The sequence below is a fragment of the Macaca nemestrina genome, chromosome 8 (assembly GCF_043159975.1).
Source record: "Macaca nemestrina isolate mMacNem1 chromosome 8, mMacNem.hap1, whole genome shotgun sequence".
NCBI lineage: Eukaryota > Metazoa > Chordata > Mammalia > Primates > Cercopithecidae > Macaca > Macaca nemestrina.
Window position 1 is genome coordinate 90,975,103 of NC_092132.1, and position 13,123 is coordinate 90,988,225.

At 43.6% G+C, this 13,123-nt stretch overlaps 1 long non-coding RNA gene across 2 annotated transcripts; it reads left to right on the plus strand.

Annotated features, from left to right (window-relative positions):
• The first annotated feature begins 378 nt into the window (after positions 1-378).
• On the plus strand, positions 379-11,886 carry LOC105482292 (uncharacterized). 2 transcript variants are annotated; one of them, XR_011607027.1, is made up of 4 exons: positions 379-496; positions 3,403-3,448; positions 5,513-5,691; positions 10,870-11,886. It is a non-coding gene; the product is annotated as an uncharacterized lncRNA (long non-coding RNA). The 2 variants fall into 2 exon arrangements; XR_987535.3 differs by lacking the exon at positions 379-496 and having other exon boundaries at positions 559-3,448.
• The last annotated feature ends 1,237 nt before the right edge of the window (positions 11,887-13,123 follow it).

The window sequence follows — 13,123 nt, forward strand, 5'->3', positions numbered from 1 at the left end:
CTCGGGAGGCTGAGGCAGGAGAATCACTTGAACCTGGGAGGCAGAGGTTGTGGTGAGCCAAGATCGTGCCATTGCACTCCAGCCTGGGCAGCAAGAGCGAAACTCCATCTAAAAAGTAATAATAATTATTATTATTATTAATTATTAAGAGAGTAAACTATCTTAATAGTGTCCTTTGAAGTACAAAAGATTTTAATTTTGATGAAGTTCAATTTATTTGTTTTTCTTATTGGCTGCTTGTGCTTGTGCTTTCAGTGCCATAAAAAATAATTATTGCTTAATCCAAGGTTATAATGTTATATTTTCTTCTAAGTGCTTTATAATTTTAGCCCTTACCCTTAAATCTTTAATCAATTTTTTTTTTTTTTTTTAGATGAAGTTTCGCTCTTGTTGCCCAGGCTGGAGTGCAATGGCGTGGTCTTGGTTCACCTCAACCTCCACCTCCCGGGTTCAAGCAATTCTCCTGCCTCAACCTCCTGAGTATCTGGTATTACAGGTATGTGCCACTATGCCTGGCTAACTTTGTATTTTTAGTAGAGACAGGATTTCACAATGTTCGTCAGGCTGGTCTCAAACTCCCGACCTCAGGTGATCCACCCACCTCAGCCTCCCAGAGGGCTGGGATTACAGGTGTGAGCCACCACACCTGGCCAATTTTGAATTTTTTTGTATGGCATGATTGTAAGGTCTCAATATCATTCTTTGGCATGTGGATATCCAATTTCCCCAACACCATTTATTGAAGATACTATTCTTTTCCTATTGAATTGTCCTGGTACACTTGTTGAAAATCAACTGACTATAAATGTTAGAGCTTATTTCTGAACTCTCAATTCTGTTTGTTGATCTATATGTCTATCCTTATGCCACCACCATGCTGTCTTGATTACTTTTCCTTTATATTATGTTTGGGAATTAGAAAGCATGAGTCCTCCATGCTTTCTTCTTGTTCTTCTTTCTAAGGTTGTTTTGGTTGTTCTCTGTTCTTTGAATTTCCACATGAATTTTAGGATCAGTTTGTGAGTTTCTGGAAATAAGTCAGCTAGGATTTTGATAGGAATTGAGTTAAATGTGTAGATCAATTTGAAGAGTATTCCCATCTTAACACTATTAAGTCTTCCAATCCAAGAATATGGGATGACCTTTCATTTGTTTAGAACTTTTAAACTTTCTTTCAGGCCAAGTGTGGTGGCTCATGCCTGTAATCCCAGCAGTTTGGGAGGCCGAGGCAGGTGAATTGCTTGAGGTCAGGGGTTCAAGACCAGCCTGACCAAGATGGTGAAACCCTGTCTCTACTAAAAATACAAAAATCAGCTGGGCATGGTTGCGCACGTCTGTAATCTCAGCTACCTGGGAGACTGAGGCAGGAGAATCGCTTGAACCTGGGAGGCAGAGGTTACAGTGAGCCAAGATTGCGTCACTGCACTCCAGCCTGGGTGACAGAGTGAGACTCATTCTCAAAAAAAAAAAAAAAAAATTTTTTTTCTTTCAACAGTGTTTTGTAGTTGAGTACATGTTTTGCACCACTTTTATTATTCCTAAATATTTTATTTTTCTTTTGCTGCTATTCTAAATGGAACCATTTTCTTAATTTTATCTGTGTTTCTGAGCTTAATCTTATCCACAACAAGACTGATATTTAGATTTCATTTCTGGATTAAGAAAGAAGCTTCAGAGGAGGAAATCTCATTCTGAGATTCTTATGTCTGATCAGAAGATAAAGCTACAAATTTGACTCAGACTGTTTTAAGGATCTCAGATGATAAGTCTGCAGCAAATCTGGACACACTGTTTAAATACATGCATCTAATATTTAGATTGAGAAGACGCAGAAATAGGAATACACTAATATGATAGTGTGGCTTCCTGGAAGTGCTGATGGAAAAACTACAGAAGTCAGTAAGGTTACAGGGTAGACATACAAAGATAACCCACTGGCCTTGGGCAAGGAATTAATAACAGTTTGTACAGTATTTGCAGAGTGGGCTTCAAACAGGGGTGCCAAAACTCCAGCAGTAGACAATCTGCTCTTATGCAAGAAGAAAATATTAGAACTGATATTTATGTTTATTTACATCACTCCTTTAGTTTTTATTTTTGTTTATGCTCTATAAATGTACATAATATGATAGCATGGTGGTACGTTTACATACTTTGTATTAAATTAGCAGACAATTTGTAAGTTCATGCAAGATTGTTTACGGATGGAGACTATTGACTTAACTCACTGCTGAGCACATAGCAAGTGTTCAGTAAATGTTAACTATCATCAAAATAATATGATTGTCATAATATCATAATGAATAAGTCCAAAAGTATTAATTGTACTTTCCTGGTTCGTTTCCTTGCCACCACTGATGAGATTCTAAAGCAAACAAAAGTCAAAGAAAATTATCAAAGTGAGTGGCCCATCAACTCAACCACAAAAATAATGCTTTGTATTATTATCATTTAAAAATACAGGAAGATAATATAGTCCAAGAGAGAAGAATATATATTAATTTTCATGTCCTCAGTGTGTAAACACTAACCACACTGAAAAATACTTGCTGTCGGGCCAAAGTTAACATCTATTCAGTTTTCTTCTGTTTCTTGAAACCTCACTCATCTGAAGCACAGGATCCCTGAATTGTGGGAATTACAGACATCTCTGGGTTCCTCAAAGTGGCCAGGTCAAAGATTTAGGCGTCTAATCTGGGAATGGCTCCCTCCAGCCCGGCCAGCTTCCCTGCCATTCTTTACAGGGACTGTGTGTATGGCACTGGACTTATTTTCCCAGAAGTGCTTCTGGGACTGAAGTCTGCACAAAGGGGCTGTTAAATGTGTTTCCCTCCCTCCTGGCTCAGCTGGCTCCTAAGCCTCAGGGCACATACAGCTCATAGTTCCTATCAACTTTTCCCAAAGGACCCCTGGGCTCCTGCAGGAGCCAGCACTTCCCTGGAACAGGAAGCTCTATTTACACTGTCTTGGAGCCTGGTGCTCATCCATAAAAGGGAAAAGAGTCCTTTAGGAAAAGGGCAGGGTGCTTGGAAACTCTTTAAAAGTGAAAGCTTTGCAACCGGTTTCTGTTGTTTTACACTGTTGGTTAATACAATTTTTCAGAACATAAAAACACATGCCCTTTGGCTGAACAGTGCCTCTGAAAAGCTGACGTGCCAATAAACAAAAAAGCTGACGTGCCAATAAACAAAAAATATGGAGAGATTTTCACGGGAATCTTCCAGAGTGCACACCTAGGTCAGATCATCATTTCTTTAGCCCTGTAGAACATAATTCCAGACAGATATACTGGTTTACACATCAATTATCTAACTGTACTTTAAATAAGGAAGAAGGGCTATCTCAGCTTTGGAATAGCATCATGTTTAAGTCAATGAATGATTGTTCCAATTCTCCTTGCAGGTGCTTATCATGTAACTTATGTTCTACCAGCTAACAGATACACTTGGTGAGTGATCTGAATCTCAAATGAGCAAAAGATACACCAGGAAAAGATTGCAATTGACGTGGGAGAGAGGGCATTACGAATCGGAGCTCTGGGAGGATTCAATCATAATGGTCAATAAATAATCATAATTTAAATTTTAGTAATAAATGTTTGTGGCTTATATTATTTTATTTATTTATTTATTTCAAGACAGGGTCTCACTCTGTCACCCAGGCTGGAGCACAGTGGCACGATCATAGCTCACTGCAGCCTCGAAGTCCTGGGCTCATGTAATCCTCCCACCTCAGCCTCCCAAGTAACTGGGACTACATGTGTATGCCACTATGCCTAATTTTTTTTAATTGTAATAGAGACGAGGTCTCACAATGTTACTCAGGCTGGTCTCAAACTTCTAGGCTGAAGCAATTCCCCCACCTCAACCTCCCAAATTACTGGGATTATAGGCATGAGCCACCGTGCCCAACCTATTTGTGACTTATTATTAATGGTAATTACAAACAATTATCATGAGTCATTACAAGGCATTGGGTTAAGTGCTATATACCTATAAACTCTTTTAACCTTCATGATAACCTTATGAGTTAGGCACTGTCAGAATTCCCAGTATACAGATGGCTCAAAGAGATTAAGTAACTTGTCCAAAATCACAGTAAGTGGTGAAGCCAGTATCTGGTCTACTGAGTAGAGTATGCAGTCTGCACGTGTGCCATTGATTTGTTGAACTGATGATGTAACTTTCTTTGGGAAGGTTACAGTACCTGTGTCTCTAGTCCCATAGATGATGCCCTAACCATTATGTTTCACTGCCTCTTGTACTCTGTGCCTAACTCTATTCCTAGTACTTTTAAGTTAAATGACACAAATAATGTGGTAGAATTTCATGAACTAAAATAGTCATTCAACCATTTTTCATTTATTCTGTACCTGCTAGCACCTAGGTCCGTACTTAGGCTAAATATAGTGATTCTGATGTCATTGGGATTGGAGAGACAGACCAGAGGCCAAGATTTGAGCACCCAGGCATTCCTGGTCAGATTTCACCATGAATCCAGCTCCATATGCCATCCCCACACCATACCCCACGCCCCACACACACCTCACTTCCACCCAGGGCTTTCACAGTCCCGCGTGACACGAGCTTCCCTGCATGTCGCACCTGTTGATTTCACTGCCTGGAGTGCACTTCCCCAGCCTCTCAGCCCCTCCATTTCACTTCTCAAACTCCAGCCTGGGCACCACCTCTCCTGCAAAGCCTTTTCCAACCACTCCAGCGAAGGCGGCTCCCCACTCCTTCCTTTGTGCTCTGGGGCCCTTCTTCCTTGGTGGCTGCTGCTGCGTGTGGTGCCCACCACGTACCATCATTGCCCCCCACAGGCCAGTCCACAGGGCCTAGAGAACAGAGCTGGGTCTCATGCTGCTGTGCATTCTCTGGACACGGCCCAGTGCCTCCAGAGTATGCAGTCTGCACCTGTGCCGTTGATTTGTTGAACTGATGATGTAACCTTCTTCGGGAAGTCACTTCCCCAAACCTGCAAGACTCTTCCATCAAGGACCACCTGTGAAAAACATGTTAGGAGACTGAAAAGTGTTTTCTTTTGTTTGTTTGTTTGTTTTTGGGTTTTTTTTGGCAGAGGGGGAGTGGGGGCAGTTCTGGTCATCTCAAAGTCATTGGTGACCTTAAGAAAATAATATTGAAATGAGATGTGAAAGGCCTAGAAGATAAAAAAAAATGACAAGGCAACTCCACGGAGAAATCTGACTATGAAGGGCAGCAATGAATAGGCCAATAGGTGAGGGATGTAAGGCTGAAGGAGGGTTTTCGTTTCTTGTTTATGCAGTTTTTGCTACTGTTTAGAGGACTGAGACCTTTGTCTGTTTAAGGGCTGAAGGGAATGGGTAGAGAGGAAGAAAAGGCAAAAGGAATCACTGATAGCTTAAGGTTTTGGAGATAGTAGCAATGGCCTCCCTTCATAATGAAATTGCTTAAATGAGTTGTCTATAACTGTCTTGTTTCTCTCTTCACCTAATTCCCTCTCATTTCACTTCAATATGGCTTTTATTAAGGTCACCAATGACTCCCATATTGCTGGGAACACAAAACCACTTCTCAGTGCTTTAATGTCCAGAGCAGGATGGGAGATCAGTGTTTTTCAGAAGAGGAGTGGCCACTCCACTGTAACGAGAAGAGAGAAGAGGAAAACCAGGACAGATGCAGCTTGTGTTCCTGATTTGCTGGCCGGAAGGTGAGGGAGGTCTTGGCAGATATTAACATTTCTTTGTGTCACATATGAAGCAAAGTCATTGAGGAGGAAGTGAGATATTTGAGGCAGAAGGATATAGGGTTTGAAAAGCTTTTTCGGGGGGCAGGATAGTAAGCAAGTCAGAGAGGTGTAATGAGATGGCCAGCCGGACAGAGCACTGTGTGTGGTTGGTAACTGTGAGTTTATCGTGACCCCAACCTGCCTGGCTGGGGCTGCTCCTCAGTCCTCAGCTACCTGAGAGAGATCAGACAGCGAGTGTAGTGAGGGTAGTGGGTTCATCAGATTTCAAGTTTGCCAGCACATGCAACAGAAAGAGGGCACGGTTGACATGATGGGACAGAATCCAGCATGGATGTCAGGCAAGTTAACAGTGGCGGGCCATGAATAGGGAAAAAGTGAGGGTCAGGAAAGGTCACCCAGAAGTAAAGGAGGCTGTACAGGGAATACTCGAGCAGGAAGCTGCAGGGCAGGGTTTGCGGGCAGCGAGGAGGATGTTTGAATCTGAGATGCTGGAGGTGGAGCAGTCGCAAGAGATAACATGGTTCAGACTCACATTCTGCACCGTGAGAAAGGGAAGCCGTGGCCCACTGGAAAGCAAGGTCACTGGGTGAAGGAGCTAAGAGGTCACAGAGTCGGATATGTCCAGAATAAAAGCAAATGTGAGGATGGAGAGAAAGAAAGTGGTTGCAAAGTCTCACAAACAGTGGTGAGTGTCCAGGCAGGCCTTGGTGAGACCCTCAGTCATTCCAGCACTGGGAGCTTTATTGTTTGGTGAGAGACAGGAGATGGAGCAGGCTGGTTTTGAAATGCCTTGGTTGTCAGGCAAGGGTAGTTACCCTATGCTCCCAGTAGGGTGCATAGCCTTTAAAAATCATCAACTAAATCTGTGTTATTTATTGGTGCCATGAAGAGGTAGTGAACCCTACTGTACAGTGTGGAGCCTGGGTGATAACGACAGGTGAGTGTGGCTTCCTCGGCTGCGGCTGATGGATCACTCAGGGGCAGGGTGTTTTCTATGGGGAAGGCTCTGCCAGGGTCGGGGGCAGGGGAACATGGGAAATCTCTGTGCCTTTTGCTCAATTTTGCTGTGAGCCTAATACTGCCCTAGAAAAATTAAGTCTTTAAAGAGAAGATTTAGGAGGAATCGATCTTTAGAGAAACATTAGAGAAGTTGGGAGGCAGTTAGGCCAAAACAAACTACACCCATTTCACAGTCTCACCAGGAGCCAGTGTGGTCTCCAGCATTGCAGACTGAACAATCCAAGGGACTAGGTTTAACACTTTCACTCACATTTTTATTGCCCCGGCCCTGAAATAAATGTAAGGTCCACAGTTCCACCTGCCTCTGGTTGATAGCAAATCTCACAAGAGTTGCTCTGGGTTTCCACAGCTGGAGACTTCTGAGCTAACACTCCACTGGGCAGTTCACCTTCTTTTGACAAAGATGGGCATAATGTCCTCAGAGTCTTGAGGCAGCTTTTTGTCATGTAATCAGAACTGGACCACCCTAAGCCTTCTTTCTCCTCCAAGATGATGTCTACATGCGTCATTTCACTTAATCTATACAATAAAGCCACATTCTATGAGGTTCTGTTATTGTCATCCTCACTTTCAGGTGAAGAGTCTGAGACACAGAGAATTAATTTTCCCAGGGCCACAGGGAAGAGCTGGAGGTGGGATTTGGCATCAAAGGTGGCACTCTCAGCCTCCCCTGGTTAATGTCACCACATCCTCCCTGCAGGGGATGTTGGTGCTGTCCTCAGTGTCTCCTCCTCCCCGCAATGCCCACACCAGCCACTCACTAAGTCTTGTCCACCCTCCCTGGAATGCCGCCCCCTGACTGTTCCTGGTTCTGACGCCTCCTCCAGGCCCCCAGCCCCTCTCACTCCCAGTCTCCCACCTGCCTTCCCTTTTCCAAGGTCAGCACCACGCGCAGGCCAACCCCTTCACACTTCCAGTTTTTATTCTCACCTCTTAACTGCCTGTCCCCCGCTCCCTCCAAGCTCCTCACACTGAATTGAACTGGTCTGTGACATGCCAAAAGCACAAAACGTTCTGTCCCCCTATAGCCTTTTCCTCTGTCCTTTCTGTCTGAAGCACCAACTCCATCTTCTTCCCCACCATCTCACCGCCGCCCTGCATCATAAATGTCTCTTCATCCTCGGGACTCAGTTCCTAGTCCCAGCTTGAAGCATTCTGTAAGAGCCCTGTGGCGCTCAGTGCTCTGAAGTGTAACACCCGTTTAGGCGTCTGCCTCCCCTACTCCGACTGTCAGCCCCTCCAGGACAAGGCAGGGTCCCACTGATGTCAGCGTTCCTAGTGCCCAGCAGAACTCCCTGCCCATGGGAACCAGGTGTTCTGTCACTGTTGTTTGAACAAGTAGTGAAAAATGGGAGCAACATGAGATCACATAACCCCTCCATGTGTTCTTTTGTCTGATATTTGGACGGTAAATGAAGAGCTCATCAGCACCCAACACAGACAGGCCCACTGTGCTGTGGACTGTTCCCCTGTTAGAACCTGAGTTAAAGACCCATACTTAGGACTTAGCTTCCCCCCGCAACACGGGCTCTACCAAGGCAGGGCTTATCTTTTTTTGCCACCATATTATGAGGTAAGAAACTTGGTGCCCATGCCCATTATGTGTGTTTTGTATGACATGAAACATAAATAAAGAAAAGGTATCTGATCCTTACAACAACCCTATAAGGTTAGTATTTCCCATTGGAAACTGAAGCTCAAAGAGGTTAGTGTCCGAGGTCATCGTAAGACAGTTGGAAAACCTTACCTTTGAAGCCCACTTTCTTTCTACACTTCTGAGTTGCACTCCTGGATCTTCTTAGCTATTAGAACTGGACACTCACATCAAAGAGAAGAATAAAAGTATATTAATAAAATAATGCAAATGAGGCAGAATTTTTCCATTTAAAATCAGAAAACTACCACTAATAAAACTAGACTAGTCAAAGAAAAATTGATGGTGGACTTAGCACCTGGAAGAGAGTGAGCTTTGGAAGCTTTGGGAGAGAAGAGACTGGGCAGTCCGAGCGACTCAGTCCCATGGGGGAGCACAGCTCAGGCTGGAGGAGGCCGCTTTCTCCGGAGTGCACGTGGCCACCGGGAACTAGCCTGTGACCGCCCTGCTCATGGGCAACCAAGCCGCTCTTAGCCAGCACCAAAGAACACCGGAATTCAGCCAGTTTTGTCTCATACTCTAACAAAGCAGGTTGAAGAAAAGTCTTCTATTTTATTTATATCACTTTAGGGTCAGAAAACTCCCAAACAAGTTTCCTATATGATGAAACAGGCATTTTTTTTCTTCTCCCCCTTTTGCTTGAAAAAGTTTCAATTTCTTAGCAAAGATTACTCAGCTAGTCCTTACCATAACCCATGATGAAGGCAGTATTTATTTTTAGTTTCATCTTCACAGCAAGGAAACACACTCACAGATGGAAAACGATTTCACTAAGGTCATCCAGTGAGTCAGTGACAAGACCCAGTGGGGCAAATTAGGCACCTGGGGTTCGGTTATTAAACTTTGAGGCTCTACTAACAATCCAAGACCCAAAAAAAGCAGTCTTACCATATCTTCTGAAAGTAATTTTAATGGCAAGCTTTGTTGTACATTGATATCTGCTTATCAGCCATCGTACTGCAGCATTCTTTCCAATGGAAAGGCCCCACTCAGTGTCATTTAAGGATGGCATGAGATATAGGTGTAAAGTACTCAGCATAACATACAGGATATAGTATCTGCTCAATTAAAAAATGCCCCCTTCCGGCCGGGCGCGGTGGCTCAAGCCTGTAATCCCAGTACTTTGGGAGGCCGAGGCGGGTGGATCACGAAGTCAGCAGATCGAGACCATCCTGGCTAACATGGTGAAACCCCGTCTCTACTAAAAATACAAAAAACTAGCCGGGCGTGGTGGCGGGCGCCTGTAGTCCCAGCTACTCGGAGGCTGAGGCAGGAGAATGGCGTAAACCCAGGAGGCGGAGCTTGCAGTGAGCCGAGATCGCGCCACTGCACTCCAGCCTGGGTGACACAGCGAGACTCCGTCTCAAAAAAAAAAAAAAAAAAAAAAAAAAATGCCCCCTTCCAATGTGTGGGAATTCTGTGTCATTTCCCATTTCTCTTGTATCTAATAAAATAAGAGCTACACCTGCCAATCCATGATATTTGCAAAGTGGCAAGTACAAATAAAACCATGCACAGCCAGCTTACTGCACTGTTTCTACTGGCTGACTGTAGTTTCCTGAACATGAATAAAATGAACGAGGCTCATTCATTTTAGAGCATATTCTCAAATACTATTGGGTGGTTATAAAAATAACACCTACACAGTATTTTTAAAAATATGACAAATGCAAATAAGAAAACAGAAATCATCTATCATGCTAATTAAATTTTAAATGCATTTGGTGATTTCATAGGCCCCAAATAGATATCTAATTATTTTACTCAAATTTACATTTCTTCTATTTTTATTGTGGTCATAAGTACAGTTATGAATAGTCTGTTCAATACCTTTGCCTGTTTATCTGAATTTAGATGTTTTCTGTTGATTCTCAGTCTAAAATTTTAAGAAAGATTTAGGGACTTGGAGTCCTTCCCCCATCTGGGAATGGCCCCTCACATGGCCGTGGCAGGTTGTTCTCTTTATCAGCTACGAGGCCACCGTCAGAGAATGGCCCACTGCTAGACGTTTCGGAAACTAACACAGAAGATCTCACTTCACCTACTGTTGGTGTCTGCGTTTCACAGTTCTCTTGCAACCTAAAAGAGTGTGTCCCAAATCCTCGAATATCACAGCACAGCATCCAAATAAAACACGTATCAGGAATGAGAAAAATATGCTTGTATCTATTATTACCTAGTCGTACTTTAAAAAGAGAAAAAAATCTTGGCTTCTTTGTAAATCTTCATGTAACATGACCTACTTTTTGTGTAATTAAACTCTGAAATCTTTTTATCTAGATCAGGAAATGTGGTTTGATTAACATGAGAGATTTTAAAATAATCTCTCTCAAGTAAATGAGAGAATGAAGTGTGCACACTAAATGACGATGTGATAACTGCTGTTCAACTTAAGAGTTGCCTAGGCACTTGTTCATAGACTTTTTACGGCAGATTAATATTGCGGCACTTTCCTTATGTTGCAGAGTCCCAGACAGAGAAGTTAAATGATGTCTCCAAGGACAAACAGCTGCAGAATTACAGAGCTCAGCTTTTAAGACAGACTTCCATCAGTCAGTTCCCTGGGAGCACTAGTTCAGCTCTGCTCAGTTAAACATGCATTGTAGAAACCACTGAGCGCTGGACACTGAGGTTACGCTTTGAGGTTACGCAGATGCCAAGGAGACTGTCCTCTGGTGGGCATTTGTCTGGTGGTGAGTCACAGTCAGCCAACAATGTCTCCAGATTGTGGGATGCACAGGGTTCCCCCAGAAGAGGCTGCCTAAACAGAGTCGCAAAAATGGGAGTTAGTTGAACAAAGGCAGACTAAATAAAACAAGGCATTTATCTGTACAATCTGGGAGTGAAATATAAACATTGCCCAAGCCAAAGTTTCCAGATTTTCTTTGGCAGAGACACTAAAGCCTAACGTGTGAAACGGATAAAATGTGCAGCTTCCCTAGGGGAGGTAAGAGGCAGAAACCTCTGTCTTCCCCTCTTCTGCCTCCTTCTCTGCATTGACAAAGGACAAGGTTGCCCTCGGGGTCCTGCGAGGGTAGAGGGGACTGACCAGAGGTGGGCACAGGGACGTCTGTGTGGCTAGCAATGACATGTTTCACTGTCAGGGAGCTGGTTACACAGGTGGTTCAAGTTTATAAAATTCACCAAGCTGAACCTTGTGGGCATTACGCTAAGTGAAATTTGTCCATCGCAGCAGGACCGAATTTGTATAATTCTATTACATGAGGTGTCCCGAGTAGTCAAATCCATAGAGACAGAAGGTACAATGGGGATTGCCAGGGCCTGGGCCACGGGGCAAGGGAGTGGGGAAACCGTGTTTAATGGGAATGAAGCTTCAGCCTGGGAAAATGAAAATGTTCTGAGATGGATGGTGGTGGTTGCACAGCAATGTGAATGTACTTGATACCACTGAACTGTGCCCCCAAAATGATTAAAATAATAAATTTTGTGTTATGTATAATTTATCACAATTAAAAAAATTAACCTGCGTATTTGTGACTTGTATACTTTTCTACATTAAAAGTTAGAAAAAAAGAAAAAAACTAACCAAATCCCAGTTTCAAACATCACACTCTGGAAACTTCTGGAGTATGGTGTCTCTCCTGTGAAGGACTGAGACCCGTTCCTGCTTTTTCATCTCACCTCCAAACTCAAACCAAGATTTGACAAGCTCGGCGACTCTCCCTTACTACTATTTCCTGAAATTGGTCTGTGGCTGTTTGTGCTTCTCTTTACTTTTCCTGCTTCCCAAATGGTCTGGGCTGACAGGCATTCTCTCCAGGGATGAGGCTCAGGTCTCACCAGGCTTCCTCCACTCTGCTCTTCATGAGAAAACCCCAGGGTTAGACTTGGATGGAGCCTGCCTCTGTGGCCCAGGCTGGAGTGCAGTGGAGCAATCTTGGCTCACTGAAACCTCCCCCTCCTGGAATGAAGCGATTCTCCCGCCTCAGCCTTCTGAGTAGCTGGGACTACAGGCATGCGCCACCACACCGACTAATATTTTTTGTATTTTTAGTAGAGATGGGATGTTGCCATGTTGGCCAGACCAGTCTCAAACTCCTGGCCTCAAGTGATCTGCCGGCCTCGGCCTCCCAAAGTGCTGGGATTACAGGTGTGAGCCACTGTGCCCTGCCCACTTCTCCTTTATTTTTCAGTTCAATTTGACCACACATTGAGAAGACCTACATTGATTCTGCATCTAATTGAATGCACATGACTGATCTCTAAAACTGCTGAAGGATTATTCAGACAACTCTTTGGCTACATTAAGGATTAACTGATTCTCCCCTGACTTTATAAGACATATTACTAATAACACAGTAATCATCCTATCTAACATTTACTGAGCATCTTCTCTTTTCCAGGCACTATTCCTGCACTTTACATGTTTAATCTCATTTCATCCTCCCAGTAACTCTATGGGACTGTTCTATTAGTATCCCCAATTTACAGATGAGGGTACTGATGCACAGAGAAGTTAAATGACATGCAGCTAATATGTGGCAAAGCTAAACTGCTGAGCAGAACTAACCCAGGTTTCTCCTTCATTTCATAACCACGTAAAAGGCAGATGCCACCAGCAGAAGTCAGACACCTGCAGTGCCTGTGAAGTGGGACATTTTCATTCTTCGTCAACTCAGATCTGCCCCCATGCAGGGTGCTGTTTCTACATCTGGCCAACACCGCATCCACAGTCATGTTGATACAAAGCCTGTGCTA